Source organism: Nuphar pumila, chromosome 3 (genome assembly GCF_984573655.1).
Source record: "Nuphar pumila chromosome 3, dmNupPumi1.hap1.1, whole genome shotgun sequence".
NCBI classification, from domain to species: domain Eukaryota; kingdom Viridiplantae; phylum Streptophyta; class Magnoliopsida; order Nymphaeales; family Nymphaeaceae; genus Nuphar; species Nuphar pumila.
In genome coordinates this window covers 60,259,705-60,282,454 of record NC_143251.1, presented here as the reverse complement: position 1 = coordinate 60,282,454, position 22,750 = coordinate 60,259,705, and the positions used below count along the sequence as shown (strand labels likewise).

Genomic DNA, 22,750 nt, shown 5'->3' with positions numbered 1-22,750 from the left:
CTGAATATTTTCCCCATGATTAATTCAACTACATATTATGATGCTATTCTGTTTCATATGAAATTTCACAATAACCTGATGCTCATTGCCTAGTTAGCTGCCTAATTGATGATAATATTCTGTTTCATGGGAAGTTGCATATTAAGTTGATACTTAGTACCTTTTTAGATGCATATTAAGTTGATTTAATATGTAGCTGCATATGAAATTGATATTATGTAAATGGGTTATAACACTCTTGAGATTACATGGCGTGGCCCCTATATGAATCAGTTGGGTCTGCATAACTAAATGGATACCCGATGCGGGTACTTGGGTTGTTAAACATGTGCAAAATATCAATTATGTTAAGATTAGTCGTCTGAAGTCCTTTTTATTCTTAAGTAGTGTTTTGGTATTTTATATATAATGAGGGACCCATGTGTAATTTTATTCTTAGACTAATCTCCTCTATTTAAACTAGAGAAGATTAGCCCTAAAATGAATTATTGACTCTCTCTCTCTCTCTCTCTCTCTCTCTCTGTTCCTGTGTGCTCCATTCAGATTTGCACATGGTATCAGAGCAATAGGTTCTGGGGAGCGTGAGCACTTATTCGGTCTGCACAAAAGCTCGAGTGAAAAAGAAAAAAAAGGTGTGCGTGAATATTTTTTTTTTGAGTGTGCAGATCTGATAACAGATCTGATGTCTGACATTTGTCATGACACAGATCTGTAATCAGATCTAAAGGCCTCGTTTTTTATCTCATCTGGATCAAGTAGCGGCAGATATGGGTGACGTGAAAAGGCCGTGATTTTTTTTTCATCGAATCTGAGTGGGTTGAATAAAATTTATTTTGTTCATTTGTGGATCTGGATTTTCACGTTTCTGGATGTCAGAAGTAGTTTGTTTCTAATGATTTGGTGTTGTCGTGAAACCTGTATCATGAGGAGTATGTTGTCTGAGATGTGCTCAGAACAAAATCATCGATTAAAAGTTTTTTTTTGTGACATAGGTGTCGTGGAGAATTAATTTTCTTTAAGTTCCTTTTGGATTTATGAAGGGTCGTCCAGATCTGATTTAAGATCAGGTGTCGTGGTTCATCACCGTCTCTGGTGCTGATTCTGGTGGTGTCGTGGTTTCTGTAGTGTGTTTAAGCAGATTTTGTGATCGTGTAGTATCCAGATTTGGACTCTAAATAGGTTGGAGAGAAAATCTGATCGATTAATTTTTTCTGTGAACCTATGATAATTTTTTTTTTGTCGTGTATTGCAGCAGAGTAATCAGCAATATCTCCTGAGTTAGCAATTCTTTTATTATGGGTGAAACTCAGAAATTCGATTCTAAGAATGAGGCTTTTGGAGAATATAAAGCATTTGCAAATCCCTTCTCTTATGGCTCTTCCGTGAAATTAAATAAAGTAAATTATGCAGGTGGTCAAGAACTTTTATGATGTTGGTTTCTGGACATCGTAGAAAACAAATTGTTGAAGGTAAGGTGAGAAGCACAGGCACAGAAATCGAGGTAGAGAGAGAGAGAGAGACGACTGGAGAATAATAGAACTTCATACTTTCAATTAGGGCTAATCTCTATATTAAATAGAGATAGTCCAAAGAACAAAATTACACTCAGGTCCCTCATTAAAGAATAAGATTCAAATAACCTCTAGTTTAGAAAAACTTATTTACTAAAAATATCTTAGTCTCAACACTCCCCCTCAAGCTGGAGCATAGATATCAATCATGCTCAGCTTGTCACAACACTTTGAGAAATTTGGTCTCGCCAGGGCTTTGGTAAAAACATCAGCTACTTGATCTTCGGAAGATACATGATCGGTGCAGATATACCCAGCCTGAACCAAGTCGCGAACATAGTGACAGTCAACTTCAATATGTTTAGTCCTTTCATGAAACACTGGATTGTTGGCAATATATGTAGCAGCCCTATTGTCACACATCATCAATATAGGTAGGGATACTTTCTCCTGAAGCTCGGTCAAGACTGATTTTACTCACATAATCTCAGCTGCAGTCTGGGCCATTGCTCGGTATTCAGATTCAGCACTCGACCTGGCTACAACGGTTTGTTTCTTACTCCTCCAGGTAACAAGATTTTCTCCCACAAACACACAAAATCCAGATGTTGACTTCCTATCTTCAACAGATCCTGCATAATCCGCGTCAGTGTAAGCAACAACGTCCAAAGATGGATTTCGTTTAAACAACAGACCTTTACCAGGAGATGCCTTTAAGTACCGAATAACCATCATAGCTGCATCCCAGTGAACTTTTGTAGGTTTGTCCATGAACTGACTGATTTTACTCACAGCTAATGAAATGTCAGGTCTAGTAACAGTCACATATAGTAACTTACCCACCAAGGATCTAAAGCTGGCACTGTCTACATCCTCAGACTTCTCATCAAACATGTGAGTTTTGGGATCCATTGGAATATTAGCTGGCTTGGCTCCTAGCATTCCAGTCTCTTTTAATAAGTCCAACACATACTTTCTTTGAGACAACACTAAGCCCTCTTTGTTTCTTGCAACTTCGATACCCAGAAAATATCGAAGGTGGCCAAGATCTTTAGTAACAAAGTGTTTCTGAAGATGATCTTTTGTGGCAGAAATATCTTGGGCACTGCTCCCTGTTAAGATGATGTCATCGACATATACCACCATAACAACAATTCCAGCACTGGTTTTCTTGATGAACAAGGAGTGATCTGAAGCTGACCTGACAAAGCCAAAACTAGACATTACCTCAAATAATTTGTGAAACCATGCCCTTGGACTCTGCTTCAGGCCATAAATAGCCTTCTTCAACTTGCACACCTTCTTACACTCCTCCTGAACCTCGAAGCCTGGGGGTTGTTGCATGTAGACCGTTTCATGCAAATCCCCATACAAAAAGGCATTCTTGACATCCAACTGAAACAAGGGCCATCCAATGTGCACAGCAACAGAAAGAACAAGACGAATAGTGCCAAGACGAGCAACTGGGGAGAAAGTTTCAAAAAAGTCAACACCATAAGTCTGAGTATAACCTTTTGCAACCAACCGGGCTTTGTACCGTTCAATTGACCCATCCGAGTTATATTTAATGGTATATACCCATTTGCAGCCAACAATATCTGCATCAGTCGGAGGATCCACCAAATCCCAAGTGCCCCTAGAACATAGGCTATCCATCTCATCCTTCATAGCCTGCATCCATTTGGGGTCGAATAAAGCCTGACGGTGATGAAGCGGAACAGAAGAGGCAGACAAAGCCGAGATAAACTTCTTCATAGAAGCCCCAAGATTAACTTCAGAAACAAACTGAGAAATGGGATGAAGGGTGCACTGTCTTTTCCCTTTTCGCAGAGCAATAGGGAGATCCTCATCAATAGCAGAAACTTCAGTATGCTCAGTGATACTTGCCTCAGGAGAAGAAGAAAATGGGGGCATGGAGGTAGGTGGTAACCTATGTCACAGGGATTCGGCTAGGAGGGTGTCGCACCCGCGTCGACGCGACTCGACGCGGGTGCGGGTGCGGGTGCCGCACCGGGTGCGGTCAACTCGATCCTGGGTGCGTTGACCGCACCCAGGATCATTAATGTCCATTTTAAAAAAAAAAAAAATTGCCCAAATGGGCTTCGAATTTTTTTTTAAAAAACTTTATGCTAGTCTGTCAGCTGCCTAGCATAAAGTAAGTTTTTCAGTTTTCACGCACAGCTGCTGACAGCAGCTGTCAGCACAGCTGCTGACAGCAGCTGTCAGCTGTGCTGACAGCAGCTGTCAGCTGTGCTGACAGCAGCTGTCAGCTGTGCTGAGCAGCTGTCTGTCAGCTGCTGTCAGCAGCTGCCTGTCAGCTGCTGACAGCAGCTGCCTGACAGCTGCAAAGTTTAAAAAAAAAAACCCGCCTATTCCCCAACCCCCTTTTTAAAAAAAAACCCCGCCTATTCCCCAACCCCCTTTATATATATATATATATATATATATATATATATATATATATATATATATATATATATATATATATATATATATATATATTACTTATTACTTATTACTTATTACATTTTTGCCCCTGCCGCACCCCCGCACCCGGGTTTTTTGGAAGTGCCGAATCCCCGCACCCGCACCCGCACCCGCACCCGCACCCGCGCCCGCACCCGCACCCATGTGACATAGGTGGTAACCTGTGAGTATACACTATAGGAGGGTTTCTATATCGAGACTCCCCAGAGGATGGAGCTACAGGCTTTGGAGTGAACGACTCTAAAGGAAAAGGGGGAATTGGCAGAGGAAAAACATCACCCTGACTCTCTTGTAACCTTGGAGTAGTACTCGAAAAATAAGGAATAGACTCAAAGAAGGTAACGTCCGCACTGACATACTTTTTATGAGATATAGGGTCATAGCAACGATATCCTTTTTGGTTCTTAGGATACCCAATGAAAACACATTTAATAGACTGCGCAGCAAGTTTATCTCGATCAGGACCCAACTTATGCACAAAACACACGCATCCAAAAACTTTAGGGGGGATAGGAAAGAGAGGAGCCTCTGGATGGAGAATTTGAATTGGGATCTGGTCTTCTACAGAACTGGACGGCATGCGATTTATAAGAAACCCGGTTGTCAAACCCGATTCATTATGATTCACATTCAATTATTATATATATTTTTTATTCCTCGCTTCCCGCTTCCTATACATTTTAAAATGCATCGCTTCTCGCTTCCGCTTCCCGTATCATTTCCCGCTTCTGCTTCCTAGTTTGGCAACCTTGGTCTGAAGCTAAATAAAACAGTTCCTCAACCAACATGTGTGAACGTGTGCATATGGCTATCTGTATGCACCTGTATGCATGTGTATGTGTGCATTTTCACATACTTCAATACTATCAGTTTGCACAAGTTCATTCAGACTTTGTTCCCAAGATATGCCAAGTTCACTCAATCATGAAATCATGTTAAAGGAACCTGATAGGGCATACAGCTGATCACAACAGTGGAACCAGCATGGATGCCATCAACTCCCACGTCGATACTATTTTGCAAAGAGGTGCATCTTCAATAGAGATTAATTCATCAATGTCTTAGTTTATTGGTTCCAACAGACTTTCTTAACACAACTAAAGACATATGAATCAGCTGGATATCCAAACCAAACCAGATCAGTTCACATCCTTGCCGGAAAAGTTAGATAAAGACAGAAAGTAAAGTCCTTTTCTCTCGACAGTGGAGAGCCTGGTTCAACGGATGCCAGGCTGGGACAATCTTGGTTTACCAAACTCTAGGCAGTAATGCTAACACATTTTACATCCCTCAATTTACCACTTAGAAGCGACATAGAGTGGTTTCAAATCCATGACATTTTTCCTCAAACCCAGACTACTAAGACTTTTAAAACAACGGACAAAAGCATCACAAGAAAAATTGAAAGGAGAGCAGGTAAAACTTCTCAAACAAGTCGACCAATTAAAGTGACATAAAGCAAAGGCATAATACAAATATTCCTTGTAAACAAAAATACTTATCCACATCAATATGCTTGTTTTATATGAGCACTGTTGTCGCTTAGAACATAAATGGTTATCCTAGTGCCAATATATACAGAAGGAGAAGTTAACTAAACACCATGTAGGCAATTCAGTGTATGAAAGCATCATTCATGCTTTTCCCTTTACTATGAAATAAGTCTCCCACGCAAATGAAAAAAACCAGCATTAGGCTGCAATTTAGCTGCATGAACTGTCTAATTTAGATTTAAAACAGGTTCATTAAGAACCCAGTGTAGAGAAAGGTATAAACAGGAACTGCATTACGGATTTAACCATATGTAGACAATGGAACTAACAAAGACTACTGCAAATGCAATCTAGATTCTCACCATACGATAGGTGAAGTTACCCATTAACATTTCAGAAAGTGAAAGAAACACATGTAAGTTGCTTAATTGTACTAAAAACTTCATCCATTCATTACTGATGGGTAAGCTAGACACTGAAAGAGCTAATGGATGCCTAGCCAACTGCGGCCTTGAGTCAGTCCATCCTAGTTGGTTGAGTACACCAGGAAAACTAGGCTACCAGCTAGCTCTACTAATCAGTTGCTTACAGCCTTGATCAAGAAGATAACATTTGGAAGTTACAAGATGATTCTTTGCTGCTGCAATTTCTATGCAAGTTTCAATAATTTGATTATAGTTCTGTTCTTTCCTTTTGCTTATTTTTATTTTTGGGATCATTGCTAAATACCCACCAAACTTTTTGTTGAAATTAGTACACCCACCCTCATTTTCATAGTTTTCAAATGATGCCCAAACTTTTGACACCTTAAGAAAATACGTCCATCTCTACTACCCATGGCTTGATCAGGTTAGCGTTGATGTAGAGTTAAAATCACCGTATTACCCCTATAGAAATGGATTGCACTTTTTAAGCTAAACATAGATCCATCATAACATTAAGACAGAAAAATATCTATTGTTATCAGGCATCAAAGATTATCAGAACAAACCGAGGTCTGATTTATCCACAGGTTCTATTTTTAAAGATGTAGTTGAGATATAAATGAGCTAGACGGCCGAAATTAAAATGGCCTTTACTTAGTTTCTAGGGATTTCGATGTTGATGTATAATTTCAATGGTAATTATACAAGAGGATTGTATGCTTGTCAAGTTAAAAGTCTGGGGAGTAATTTAAGATAAGTTTTTCAATGAAATGGCGACCACAATGGCCAAGACGACTATGCCAAAGTCTTGGCTTATTACTTTCAGAAACAGTAAATATCAAATCAGAATCAAAAACTTGATGTTGGTGAGGCTTCAAGGATGAATGGTTGGAATGAATGGAGGAAGGATCTTCTTGAAAGATGTACATGTTGCCCCATCGTCTTCCTTCAGCGAATGTCTTCCTCGTGCGAAGATCCTTGACATAAACAGAAGAGGGAGTAAATTCAACTGAAGCATTAGCATCATCAACAAGTTTTGAGACAGAAACAATGTTCTTTTGAATATTAGGCACATGGATGACACTTGGAAGTTTAAGAGAGGACTTTGACATATGTATAATGGCATTTCCAGTATGTGAGATTGCATGATGGGATCCATCTCCTGTGACTATGCTATTATTTCCAACATAAGGAGTAAGAGTCAAGAGTTTACCTACATCACTCGTAACATGAGTAGCTGCTCCGGAGTCGACATACCAAATTCCTTTGTCATTTTGTTTCATATTCAATCCTGCCAAGGCTGCCAACAGCAACTCTTTTACTTCTCCATCCTTCCTAGCCTCTGCTTGTGGAGCTTTCCCTTTGTTTTGAGGATTGAACCAACAATTTGCTTTAATGTGCCCTTTCTTGTTGCATAGGAAGCAGGTGGGAATGGGTCTTTGTCCCTGGATATTAGGTGTTGGAAGTATGCCACGACCTCCATAGTTATTTCTCCCTTGGCCTCCTTTTCCTCGAAAAGAACTTCCTCGTCCTCGACCATAACTCATTCCCATAGCCAGCACATCTTGTGTTCCTGAATTCCCATGAGAGTCTTCAGAAGATCCTTTCAGAGTCATCTCATATTGCAATAATTTCGCACGAAGATCTTCAAACTTTGGAAGTTCTGGTAAACATAGTAAGGTTGTCGTCATAACATGATAGTCTGACCCAAATCCACTCAAGGTTTGTTGTACTTTATCTTTTTCACTGACAAGACACCCAACAACGGCCAGCTGATCTGTGATGCCTTTTATTTTATTCAGGTATTCCATAACAGACATAGAATCTTTCTTCAGCATTTGAAACTCTCGCTTAAGAAACATAATTCTTGCCTCAGAAATTTGTAAATATGTTTGAACTAACGTATCCCACAGTTCCTTTGCCGAACAATCATCAGGAAGAGCAATAAGGACCTCCTGTGAAAGAGTTGAAGTGATGTATGCCACTAGCGATTGATCTCTCTTCATCCAAGCAACATATTCAGGATTCTTGTGAAGAATAACAGATTGTTCTCCTTTATCGTCCGCCTTTTCTTACGAAAGGAATTCTGGAGGCGGTGGGACCGATCCATCCAGATGACCAGAGAGGTCCTGACTCTTTATAAACGGGATGATATGTCTTTTCCAGGTTAAGAAGTTGCAGTTATTCAGTTTTTCAGAGACTAGTTGACCGAGAAAACTTGAGGACAGACATGATTGCCCGTGAGTAAAATCCATTTGATGAATATGTTTAAACTGACACTTAGGTATGAAAAACAGAAACAGAGGGCTCGGCTAACAGAACTGTAATATCCGGAAGAATTAGGGTATATTTAGTCGATTTGGGTATAGGACCCGATATCCGGACCCATAAAGGAATCGATAAATGGGTGTTAAATTCGGATTTCTATAATGAATTTAATTAGGAAAATACTCAGGCATTAAGGTCGGATCCACAGTTGGACCCGCAAGGATCCACTGAGGATCCATTAGCCCTGAGAGACCCGGATCCATGCTCATGTTGGATCGGGTGTTGCGGGTCGCAGGGTTTGGACCCGGACCCGAGTGCGAGCATTTTTAAATAAAAATCAAGAATCGTGCCTCAAGCACGATTCTTGCAGTTTCAAAAAGGCGAGAAGGGAGAAAGGGGGAGGTTACGCCGAACGTAACCAACCCCTCTTTTCCCGGAAGGAGGAGGGAAGGGGGAGGAGCTCGGCGTTAAAAAGGAGGGGAAACCCCCACATCCAGGATTTTGTTTCCCCCACTCGACCTCCCTCCCTCTCCCGACCGGTGCGCACGCAGTGAAGGAAGGAGCCCTTCACGGCAGTAAGGGGGGGGGGAAACACGATCGGCCTGCACCTCTTCACGCCGGAAGCCACCAGCCGCCGGAAATCACCGTAATCAGGTACGGCTATCCTCGGAAATGGGTGAGAGATCGAACGTGGGTTCGATCTTGTATGAGGGTTTGAGGGTAGGGTTTGGGGGTTTACCTTAGCCCTAAACCTAAAACCCAAATCGGTAAGATTGGGGTTTCAAATCTTCCATGAGAGGGGTTTAGGGGTAACGATCTGGGTTGGGAAATGATGCGGGGGGGGCAAAGACAGCCGGATACGGCAGCCCAGTTTTGCTTGGAATACCCCGGATTTGGGGGATTTTGTAACCTGGAAATCGATGAACACAGGCTGGGGGTGTGTGAGTGAGTTAAGCTAGGGGTTTTTGCTATATCTCGTGTGCTCAACTGTGTAGTAGATCATGCTATACATAACCTGTTATTTTCTTTGATATTTTGAAAATATTTGCTTTGAATACAACATGGAAATGATAAGTTAGAAGCTGAAACATTAGATGAAATTGAGGGTGTGTTTAGACCATGATTCTTACCATTAACTCGGTGAAGTAAAATATGTTATTGCTGCATGCATGAGGATTTTGCTACGTCTGAATTTACACCTTTGTACTCTTGAAAATTGAGGGAGAAATGGAAAATTTTGGTTGCTGTGTCAAATCTGTTATCATATAATAGAAAAGATGGGGTACAAGGGTTGCACAGGTGATGTAACAGGCATGACAGCAGCCTACCTCGTTGGATACCTTCAATGGGTACCGATGGCTGCCAATATTAGTATCTTTATGCCATTACTGTCTCTCCATGGTCGGCTGCCAAGAGTGATTTCTTTGTATAAAGACCACCAGCCGTAGGGGACTGGCATGTTGTGTTCTTCTCTGTTTTTGTTGTGTGTATGCAGTAATATTAGCAGGGGATGTGCTGGATGCTCTCATCTAGCTAGTATAGCCAGCAGTCGTGGCAAGCCTAACTATTTCTTCTAGTAGGTGCTGGGATTTTTACATCATCCTGATGGATGGATGAATGATAGTATTCCATTTTATGATATTTAAATGGGAGTTTGGTTAGTATACTGCTGGTTGTCTTAATCATGAATGCTTGTTGAAATATGTGGCATGATTACATGGAAGTATGTATTGTTTAAAGCCTTATGTGCATATATGGATCAATGTGGGTTTTAAAATGTGATATCATGCATAGATTGTTGTCATGAATTTATGAACGATGGATGAATGCATAAGAGGTAGGGGGTGACATAGAGACACTTGTACATGGATAGTACATGCATATGGTGTGGTAATTTGTGCACTTTATTAAGAAAGTTGGTTTTGTTTCCACATTGGCTGCATCACCTACACAACGTAAGATGGTGGCATACCACTACACTGTTCACATGGTATTCGTGGGCGGAAGTCCCATATGATCTCTCGCAGAGGCGTATGCGAGTTTTACACTTCACTTTTGCATAGGGGGTTGCAGAATTTAGAACTGAATTAAATAAAAATATAATAAAGAACAGTGTTACTTTTGATCTGAGGTCTTCCATCTGGAGAATGGAGATCTTAGAGTTTCCAGTCCTGGGGAGACTGTGAGGATACAAAAAACTCCGTGTGCGTGAATTTTTGGTCCCCAGAACCCGATATGGAGGTTCTTTCTCCTGGCCACGGTTTTAGGGAGAACCCGCCACTTTACCCGGGAGTGGTGGTGATGGTCACAGCTGTGAATTTGTTGGTACCAAAGGAAGTGGCACTTGTGGGCGTGGGGTGTCCCTTGTGTCCCCGACATTAGATGGGGAGGTCTAATGTTCCGAGGGTGACTCGGTCGAGGGCTAGGTTGGGACCCAGTAATAAAATACCAAATTGTGTGTGAATCTACCCTGGGAACCTACTTGACCTCGGGGTTTTTACCCGTTTGGTGTATCCGCGGGCGATGGAAATTTAAAAAGGAGAAACCTAAAGTTGTATGCATTAAATAAGGTTATGCATATGGAAAGAAAACTCAAACTTAAATATAAGATAATGAGGAAGCTATGCATTTTCTTCTTTGCACTAAGTCATGCATCGATTGAAATGATCTCTAATTCATGATATGGTAAATGTATGCAATTCATTTCTTAAAAGCATGTTGAAATGTTTTATTTTTGCTATGTATTACTGACTTACTGTCCTTTAGCCGTGAGTATGAAAAATCTATTACACTTATGCATGATTGGATGTTGCATGTTGGTGGTATCGGCACTCACTCAAACTCACATATGAAATCGCACTCATGATCTTTGTCTCACCTAATTTCCTTGAATTAGTAGTGCTCAGAATTTTGTTCTGACCCTTCTACTTCGTTGGTTTTACAGGAAATGGAGGGCAGTGAGAGATGAGCTGTTCACTATGGATGGACGAGGTTCACAATTTGGAGTGGATAGTTCGGCAGTGGCATAGGGATTTTATGTTTGTGTTTTTGGCTCCATAATTCTTTTCAATTCCTGAACTCTTTGATTGTATGAAGAATGGTAATAACAATTTACTTCGGTTCATAAATAATAGGTTGGTGTTGCTACTCATTGATGATGATTGTCAGTGCTTTGTGATGATGGAATACCCAATGGAAAGTGGAACTGTGAGGACCCCAGATCCTTGGGAAAGTTTCTATAAAAAAAAAAAAAGAGGGTTTCTTGCATTTTTGCAAGGGAAGAAGTTGGGGTCGTTACAAGAACACTGCTCGGCTAATATATGTAGATGATGACAGAGCACTCGACCAGTCAGAATACTCGGTTGACAGAACCAACGAAACCAGAACCAAGAGAGCAATAGTGATTAACAGGTGATACTCGACAGGCAGTTCTTTTCAGAACCAACGAAAACAGAAATATTTTCAGATGAGGGAAAAACAGATGACAAGTGAGAGAGCAACAGTGATTAATAGAAAAAGAATCACAGTGATCTGAAATGAAAGGCAGATTCACATTTCTAACCAAGTCGAGTTTCTCACAAAATCATAGATCAAGAAAGAAAGGATCAAGTTGTTCACAGAATCACAGAAAGAAAGAGAATCGAGTTTTTCACAAAAGAAGAACCTGTATTTTACGTTTCCAAATTCACGCTGATGGAGGGAACCTGTATTTTACCTTTCCAGATTCACGCTGATGGACTCACGCTGATAGATCCACGCAGATTCATGTTGGGTCCAGATTCACGCTGGTAGACTCACGCTAATAGATCCATGCAGATTCACGCTGGGTCCATATTCACGCTGATAGACTCACGCTGATAGATCCACGCAGATTCACGCTGGCAGCCCTTCACTCTCAAATGTCACGTTGCTCTGATACCATGAAAGAAAGAAGTCCTTGTTCTTCAGCACAGGCCTGTCATCGACAGAGAGAGGGGAGAGAGAGAGAGAGAGAGAGATATTCCAGAGGAAAGGGGTTCAGTCCATCGTGATTGCCCTCTCATTCTATTAATATAATAAGTGTGTAAAACTAGGGTACGAAAATACCCCTTAATAGAGTGTTAATTTACATTATACACGAACCGGGTCCAGACCCGATCCATTATATAAATGGATCGGGTCAGACATATACATAATGACGATAATGACGTCTTCTTTTCAGTAAATGGGTATCTACCATCAAGTACAACTCAAATGGTTCGATTGAGAAATACAAGGCTAGATTAGTAGCAAAAGGTTATACTCAGACATATGGGGTTGATTTCTTTGAAACATTTTCTCCCGTTGCACGGATGGGTACCATCGTCTTGTTCTCTCTGTCGCTGTTCACCATGGATGGAGTTTGTGTCAATTAGATGTGAAAAATGCTTTCCTATATGAGAATTTGTCTGAGATAGTTTACATGCAACAACCTCCTGGTCTCGAGGTTGAGGGGGAGTGTCAAAAGGTGTGCAGATTAAGAAAGGCGATATATGGTCTTAAGCAAAATCCTCGTGCATGGTTTCAAAAGTTGTTTGAAGTAATGTCAAAATTTGGCTTTAACAGGTCAGCATCGGACCACACATTATTTATTAAGAAAACTAGCTCGGGTCTAGTTGTTATGGTGGTATATGTGGATGACATCATTCTTACAGGAGATTATATGAAAGATATTGCAGCTATAAAGGCTTATCTTCAAAAACATTTTGTTACAAAAGATCTTGGTCCACTTAGATACTTTCTGGGCATAGAAGTTGCCAGGAACAGTGAAGGTATGGTTTTGTCTCAACGGAAGTACGTTCTTGATTTATTAAAAGCGACAGGAATGTTGGGAGCTAAACAAGCAAATATTCCCATGGATCACAAAGTTCAGTTATCGGAAGAGGGGTCAAAACTTGTTGATAGCAGAAGCTATCGCTCACTGGTAGGAAAACTACTATATGTGACAGTGACTAGACCTGATATTGCTTTAGCAATAAGTAAGGTTAGCCAATTCATGGACAAACCGACTGAGGTACACTGGAATGCTGCAATAATAATACTCAGGTATTTAAAATCCTCTCCCGAAAAAGGACTATTTTTCAAGAAAGGGGGGACCCTAGAGATAGTTGCTTACTCTGATGTTGATTATACTGGATCTATAGATGATAGAAAATCTACCACAGGATTCTGTGTGTTTATGGGAGGTAACTTAATTTCACGGAGAAGTAAGAAGCAAACAGTGGTTGCTAGGTCAAGTGTCGAATCAGAATATAAAGCTATGGCCCAAACAGCAGCTGAATTGATGTGGGTTCTAACTGTACTAAATGATCTTCAAGTGAAAGTTTCATCGCCTATGGTAATGATGTGTGACAACAAGGCGGCTACATATATAGCGAATAATCCTGTATTTCATGAGAGAACAAAACACATTGAAGTTGATTTTCATTACATAAGAGATATGGTTCAAGCTGGTCATATCTCTACCAAACATTTAAACTCAGATAACCAAGTTGTAGATATCTTTACAAAGCCTCTGGCTAGGCCGAGTTTCTCAAAATGTTGCAGCAAGCTGAGCATGATTGATATCTATGCTCCAGCTTGAGGGGGAGTGTTAAGATTAGTCGTCTGAAGTCTTTTTTATTCTTAAGTAGTGTTGGTATTTTATATATAATGAGGGACCCATGTGTAATTTTATTCTTAGACTAATCTCCTCTATTTAAACTAGAGGAGATTAGCCCTAAAATGAATTATCGACTCTCTCTCTCTATCTCTCTCTCTCTCTCTCTCTCTCTCTCTCTCTCTCTCTCTCTCTCTCGGTAATGATGAGAAACTAAATTTAAAATTTTGTTGGCTTGACTGGTTTAAAGATACCAGAGCACTCTGAGTGGGTTTGTGCAATCAATATGAAAAGAAAAATTGGGATGTGTATGCCTTGGTAAAATGACTAAGGTTGGGACCTACTACTATGATAGTAGGAGGTAGTTTGGGGCAATGCCCCTGTACTTTGGGTAAATTAAAGAAATAAAAGATCAGACTTGGGCTTACCTTGGAGAGGGTAGGTGGTACAAAACTCCGGGAACATGTGTTTAACTATTTCGAACTAAAGTGACTCGTTGGTCCCCAACCCTCAGAGTTGGGGGACTCGGACTACCAATTGTGTCCTAGGTGGTAGCTTCATGTTCTTCTGCAGAAGTTAGGGATGCATCATGTTTTGGTTTTGGCCTTTGGGAGGTTCTCTCGGTCACTGATCGCTCCCTTGGGATTTCAGTTTCAGTTAGAACGTTCAGGTTAATAAAATACTTTTGAATAATATACCCCCGAATATTTTGTTATGTTATGGTTGCCTTGGCCCGTGTGTACCCGCGGGATAAGAAAAGATAAACACTAATTAAAACAGTTTAGGTATCACGTTGAATAGACTTAGTATACTGTCAATCTTACATATTCTTGTAGAATGTATTTCTTTACTCCCAGCATGCTTTAGAAATGGTAATTGTGAGAGGATTTATTTTCTGTTGTAATCGTTATATGAAAAAATTGCATGTCAGTATATCTGGGTAGTTCTTACTTGTTTTATTTACTAATACTGAAAATCACACAAGGCACTCACATCCCATGCTTGACACCTGTTATACCTGCGAGAAATTTTACAGAAATTCCTACTTAGACAGTTGTAGTTTAATTCCTATAAATTTATTATTTTCAGATGAAAATAGGGTTTATGAGCGACAACTGGATGAGGCGCTGATCGAGACTTGATCTACTTGTTCCCGGGTTGTCCTACTTTCTTTCAGATTGGATTTTGTTTGAGACTCATAATGTGGAAACTCTGATGTTTAATTCCACTATTATTGAAATGAAAATAAATAGTGTGGTTATCGTTCTGGAATGATTAACCTTGAAATTATTATTTGTTTCTGCTGTTCAAAAAAAAATCCTCAAGAATTTGTGTTAGAAATTTCGAGGCGTTACAGTTATGGTATCAGAGCCGGGAACAGTAAATCAAAGATCACGGTCGTGCCCCACCCTGTAAGCGCTATGTGAGTATAAATTCTTTATTAGTCATGATAATTGCATTATTTCTTCTGTATAAGTATAGATATATACATGTAATAATTGTAGGAACACTACAATTCAAAGATAGTAAAATTGTGTTGCATTGAAATGATTATTAGATGTATCGCCGATACCAAGCTATTTCGAGCACGGCCAATGACTGGCAGAAGCAGAGGGGTTTCGTGATGGAAACTCTTGGTAATCTGGCTCAAACGATGGAAACCCAAATGCGCAACCAAACGGAGCTAGCGGCGTCCCTAAGCGGAAGTCAAAATGCTGGCACAATCACATATGAGAAGTTCCTGAAGTTAAATCTGCCAACTTTTTCAGAATAGGTTGACCCAGAGTTAGCCGAGAGCTGGATCGCGGAGACGGAGCGAGCTTTTCGGGTTCTGCCTGTTCCTGAGGATAGGCAAACAGACTTCGGCACCTACCGCCTGACGGAAGATGCTCAAAAGTGGTGGGACGCTGTAATAACCATAATTTTTAGGCATTTATTTAAATATATTATAATATATATTTCATAACAGAGTGATTTGGGCTTGCGATCCAAATTTCAGATCCAGGACCCATAAAGGGATTTTTAGAATAAATTTACCTCATAAATTTTATATGTATGTATAAGTATAATAATTTTTAATTAATTAAATAATTCGGGGAATAATTATTTAAAAGGGGTGCGTAGATGGGTCCTAGATCCACCTTTTGGATCCATATACCCGTATAAATATTTTAATATATATATATATATAATCATAATAAAATAAAGAAAACAGTAAACGGTGGAGACAGATCCACTCTTTATCCAGCCCGGATCCAAATTGGGATTTGGATCCCAAGTCGTAGAGTTCGGACCCATTACCCGAATCTGTAAATAAACTACAAAATGAGGGGGGGTGGGGTAAATTATATGAATAATGTTAATTTTAAATTAAAAAGATAATTAATATTAATTATAAGATAAAAAGGAGAAATTTTTTGTACAAGGGGTCGGACCCACAGTTGGATCCAACTGAGGATCCGTCAATTACCGGCGAACCGGGTCCATTGTAATAATGGACCCAGCGTTGCGGGTCACGGGCTCAGACCCGGACCCGAGTCCAATTTAAAAGAAAGGGGGGGCGTTAAAATAGGAATCGTGCCTAGGGCACGATTCTTGTTTTCAAGAATCGAAAGCAGGAGGGGGGGTTACGCAGGGCGTAACCAACCCTGCATCTCGCGAAGAAGGGGTTCGGTGGATATAAAAGGAGGAGTGGAGAGAGGGTTTCCCTCTTCTCTCAGGCTCTCTCTCTCTCTTCCCCCGTCTCTCTCCCTCTCTCGTGTGGGCGTGCATCAGAGAGGTGGAGGTCGCCAGAAAGCCGCAGCCACCATAGGCTACGGCAGATACCCCTGTCACGGCAGCAGCGAGGGACGACTTCAGCCGACCCTTCTCTCGCAACGATTGAACTTGCCGATCGACGAAGATTTCGCCAAAGAGGTACGGGTTTTCTCTCCTGTTTCGGATGAGAAGAAGAACATGGATTTCGTTTCCATGTGGTATTTTCTTTTTGAGAAAAGCCCATGAAAAAGTAGGTTAGATTAGAAAAAAAAATCTACGTAAGGACCACGGTCCAGATTTTTTCATGATTCAAGGTTTTATAAATACCGAAATGTTAGAACGATTTACATTAAGATTGGGGAGAAGTTCTTATCTGCATCGGCACCTTGCTCACCCTCAGGATACTCATCATACATCTGTACAGTGTCCCAAAATTCGATTTCCTTTGTTTATGTTCATACCTGTTCTTTCTTTTTCCATATAACTATATCAGGGGTTTGCATCTGCATGAAAATCAGAGTTACCCTCAGCTTTTTGCAGTATCTTGATGGGTGGATCTGATATACGTTTTGAGGCTGAGAAATATAATGAAATCTTAGATTGGTCCTTTTCAATTTGCACGGGTATATATATATTTGTTGAAAAACACAAAGAGAAAGTCTGTTAAATACCAATCTTTTTGGGTTGCTCTCAGTGATCAGTAGTAACAACTCTCGGTATGTAGAACTCTTGTGTGCTTACTGAAATAGGTCTGTCAACATACCGATTCTGGTATATATATATATATATATATATATATATACACACACACGGATCAGCATGTATATGTATATGTATTCAGGGTTGCAGTTAAAGTTTTCTGAAGTTTTTGATGTGTTGATTCCTTGACTAACGATCCTGATTATGCATACCTTGCCTATGTTCTGATACGTGAAAATGGTTTACCCTGTGTTTAGTATGCTTATGCGTTGCTTATGTTGTTAATCAGGAGTTAGTGTATTGACTGTCATGCTTTAAAATTTGGTTATAGTTTCATGTGTGGACAATTGTTTTCTCCAATCTGATTAAATTTATTTTGTTAATAGTTCTAAAAATCTGATTTAATTAAATATGGTTTTGGGAAGCAAGTTGAGGGCCTGATGTTTGGTATGCCATAAAAATCTGATTTCCGACATGTAAAAGAAATTTGGTTGGAAAAAAATCAAATTGGAATCTAAAATTTTAGTTGCCAATAACTCTGTTCTCCATTAGGGAGTGTTAAAGTTGATCAGTCTTGGACAATCACTCAATCTGCAGGAAATAGATGTTGAATGTAATAGCTATAATAGTCTCTGTATAAAACTAGCCATCTACATGCTAAAGAATGAAATCTTTTCATACGCCTCTACTCGTCATAAATATGCTGAATTAAAGTAATATGGCAGGGTTGCATCTTCTGCATGGGTGTACATTGAATTTATGCGGTTGGCAAGTACACCATAGCATGATTGTTCATTTGAGAAGATTCGTAAATAGAAGCATGAAATTGGCATGATTATATGATCATATGCATATGAGGATTTGTTTTATGCACAACTCAAAAGTTTGCATACATGAATGTGCATTGAAAAGCAATGTCAAAATAAAATAAAAATAATAATGCATAGGGGCATGCAGTTGCTGATCCTTGCATATTAATGCATTGATGGTCAATTGGATCATCAAGGGCGGGGTGAGCCTCGAGAACCAGTGTTCTCCGTTTTAGTTGTTTTGATGCATTGCAACAAATCAAATGTGATATTATTGTTTTACCGCATTGTTCTATGTTGTCACGGGCTGTGGTCCCGTGAAAAGCTTAGCATGCTGATGAGCAAGCATATGTTCTGCATGTTAATTTGCAAATGTAAAAGAGATGAATTAATAACCAGATAAAAGAAAGTAAAGAACAGTGTAATTCAAATTCTCCTTGATGTCCCTGCTTTAGTGTGGGAATCTTGGATGTTGCGGTTTAGGGGAAACCGTGAGGATACAAAAACTCTGTGTGCGTGTTGTTGCCCCTGAACCCGATATTGAGGGTCTTCTCCTGGCCACGGTTTTAGGGAGAGTCCGCCACTTTTCCTGTGGGTGGTGTGTTTTGACACAGCTGTTGTTGTTTTGGTATACCAATAAAGTGGCGCCAGTGGATGTTGTTTTTCATGGTGTCCCCGACATTGGATGTTGTTTTCCAATGTTCCGATGGATGGTGTTGTTTCCTGATATCGGTCGAGGGCTAAGTTCGGAACCCGGTAATAAAATACAAATTGTATGTGAAGCTACCCCGAGAACCCTACTTGACCTCGGAGATTGTACCCGTTTGGTGTATCCGCGGGCAATGGAAATTAAAAAGAGGAACTTAAAAGTTGTGTGCATTTAATAGGACATGCATATGGAAAAAGGAAGCTTAAATGAAAGATAATAAAGGGTCCATGCATTGCACAGAAATTATGCACATTCTTGCTATGCATTAGATCATGCATGTTTATATGTTCCCTTGGTTGTTATATGTTGATCATTGCATGATGTTGATCTCTTTTGCATTTAATTGCCTTATTGATTAAATTTTGATCAATGTTACTTCTTTCGTGTTCCCTCATGCTTAATGTTTAGTTTATTTCTGCATGGATGGTTCATTGTCTTATGAATTGCTTATAACAGTATTCCTCAAAAATATTACTTGAATCTTATTTATGTTCTTTTTCTTATTTAATTCATTAGGGAAACCTGCACGCAGAATTCTTCGGATTTCTGACCCTCTATTTTTATTGGTTTTTCCCATATATAGGTGATCAGTGAAATAGACTCGCTTCTGAGGGGATACGAGGGTCACATTTGCTTTAGACGGCTTCACTTACGGACAGAGTGACTCTACTTTTGTTTTTTTTAGTTCTTCTTATTTCCTGCAGTTGTTATTTCACTTTTGACATTGACTATGAGACTCTTATTGATTCATTAATAAAAGAATTTAGTTGGTTGGTTATGGATGATAAATGTAAGTTTATTTGTGGTGTGTGGTCATCCAACTGAAATTGGAACGGTAAGGACCCCGAGTCTCTGGGAAGTTTTTCGCAACTCTTAGAAAAAAAATTCTGCATTTTTCAAAGGTATGAGTTGGGGTCGTTACAGACACAGCCCGAACCATCCACTTTGTTGGGATGGATCCTATTCCATGGAAAGATTTCAATGAGGCATTTTTAGAAACGTATTTTCCCCAACATGCTCGTGATCAGAAGCAACAGGAGTTCTTGGAGCTTACTCAGGGGAATATGAACCTGGTAGAATACACTACCAAATTTCGGACCTTGGAGCGGTATTACCCGAATTTGTTCGCGAATGATAAAGCCAGGGCAACCAAGTATGTTTGTGGACTCAAGGACGGATTACGACCCCGAGTGATGATTAATCTGTAGTCCACGCTCGCACAAGCCATTGAAGTGGCTACTATGCTGAACGAAGAGTGGGAGCGATCAAGGGTCAGAATGACGCACCGTGGAAGCGGGGAGCCGGTCCGCAGCACCACCAAGGTGGCAAGAAGCACCAACCACCTCACAAGAAGCAGAGGTACAATGGTGGTAATCGTCTTCCGCAGCAACAGGGACAGAATCTGGTTTGCCAGAAGTGCAATCGATTCCACTACGGGCAACCTTGCCCTAGGGACACCGATGCATGCCTCTACTGTGGAATGATGGGTTATTATGCTCGTCAGTGCCATAAGAAGATGGCGAACATGCAGAAGCAGAACGCCGGAGGAGGGCAGCAGCAGCAACAACCATTTCAGCAGCAGCAGGCACCACAGCAAAATGCCCAGAAGAGGGTGCTTGGACGCGTATATGCCACCACTGGAGAAGAGTTGGAGAAAGGAAATCTAGTACAAGGTACGTTACTTGTTAATGGCCATGTTGCACTTGTTCTTTTTTATTGTAGTGTTACACATTCGTTCATATCCATAGAGTTTGCAAAACTACTCGGTGCACGTACCGAATCTCTGAAACATTTATTAGATGTGTACAATCCTATAGAAAATAATTTTATATGTGTAAACTACATCCCTGATGTATCGATTGTTCTGGAGGAGCAGAATTTACCTGTTGACCTAATGCCTAGTCGATATGACTGAATATGACGTCATATTGGGGATGGATTGGTTATATGAACATTATGCCAATGTTTTCTGCCGCCAAGGGAAAGTGGTCATGTCTCGATCAGGATTGCCAAAGGTTGAATTTAGACTGTCCAGACCTACGGTAAAGACCCGAGTAGTATCAGTATTAAAGGTTCAGAAGTATATACGGCAAGGGTGCCGAGCATTCCTAGTGAATGTATTTTCTTGTGAACCAAATGTCACACCACTAGAAGAACTGGAAGTGGTTCGTGAATTTTCGGAAGTGTTTCCCAATGAGTTGTCTGGACTACCTCCACAGAGTGAGGTGGATTTTCATATTGAGTTGGTGCCTAGGACGACACCGTTTTCGAAAGCGCCCTATCGTATGGCCCCAGTGGAGTTGGAAGAACTGAAGAGACAACTCCAAGAATTGATGGAGAAAGGCTTCATTAGACCTAGTGTGTCACAGGGGGCACCAGTTCTCTTCGTAAAGAAGAAAGATGGGTCTATGAGGCTGTGCATAGACTATTGGATGTTGAATCAGGCGATCGTCAAGAATAAATATCCCTTACCTTGCATCGAAGAATTATTTGATCAGTTGTAAAAGGCTAAGGTATTCTCCAAGATCGACCTCAGATCTGGATATCACCAGCTCCGGATTAAGGATGATGATATTCCAAAAATGGCCTTTAGAACAAGGTACGGTCACTACGAGTTTGTGGTTATGCCATTTGGATTGACAAATGCTCTCGCCGCATTCATGGATTTGATGAATCGGGTATTCAAAGCATACTTGGATACTTTTGTGATCGTCTTCATTGACGATATACTTATATACTCTCAAAGTAAAGAGCAACATCGGGATCATTTGAGGATTATATTAGAGACTCTCAAGGAACGCCAATTGTTCGCAAAATTCTCCAAGTGTGAATTCTGGCTTGAGAGGGTCATGTTCTTAGGCCATGTCATAGCAAAAGATAGAGTATCGGTGGACCCAGCGAAGGTTGAAGCTGTATTAAATCGGGGTCAATCGAAGAATATAAGCGACATAAGGAGTTTTCTCGGCCTGGCAGGCTACTATAGAAAGTTTATTCAGGACTTTTCACTGATTGCTATGCCCATGACCAAGCTGCTGAGGAAAGGAATTAAGCTCGAATGGACGGATAAGTGCGAGGAGAGTTTTCAAATCTTAAAGAAGAAACTTACCACTGCCCCAGTGTTGGCTTTACTGGCAGGTCATGGTGGTTTTGTGGTCTGTTCTGACGCATCAGGTACAGGATTGGGATGTGTCTTAATGCAGAATGGCAAAGTAATAGCATATGCATCTCGCCAACTAACGATTCATGAGCGAAATTATCCAACTCATGATCTCGAATTGGCAGCTGTGGTGTTCGCCTTGAAGATATGGTGACATTACCTGTATGAGGAACAATTCGAGGTGTTTACTGATCATAAAAGTCTCAAGTACATGTTCTCCCAGAAGGAGTTGAATATGCGACAACGACGATGGTTGGAGTTTATAAAAGATTACGACTTTACCATTTTCTACCACCCAGGAAAGGCAAATATCGTAGCCGACTCTCTGAGTCGCAAATCTGGCAGCACATTGTCCAATCTAGTGACAAAATGATGGAATATGATGAAAAAATTTATTAACTGGGAATTGTTCGTAGATGACAAAGGAAGTATCAGGCTATCCCATTTATCAGCACATCCTGAGATCCTTACAAAGATTATAAAATGTCAGAAGGAGGATCCCCAGTACGAGAAGTTCAAGTCTGTGGCTCAGCAAGAAAACTCGTCTTTCTCACTCAAGGAACATGGTAGTATCTGGATGCAAAAACGACTTTGGGTCCCTAGTGACCCCAAGTTGAAAGAAGAATTATTGGGAGAAAGTCTAAGTACACCATACACCCGGGAAGTACAAAAATGTTTAAAGACTTGCAACAAGAGTATTGGTCGAATGAAATGAAGCGTGAGGTTGCAAGTTACGTCTCAAAATGTTTGACTTCTCAGCAAGTCAAGATTGAACATCAGAAGCCTAGCGGTATGATGCAGCAAATAGAGATTCCACA

The 22,750-nt window shown here is 40.4% G+C and overlaps 1 protein-coding gene across 1 annotated transcript in view; it reads right to left on the bottom strand.

Moving 5' to 3' along the window:
- The window catches only part of EMB2746 (RNA-metabolising metallo-beta-lactamase family protein), a 157,638-nt gene that overhangs the window by 93,816 nt on the left and 41,072 nt on the right, over window positions 1-22,750 (bottom strand). The gene's annotated exons all lie outside the window — the stretch shown is intronic.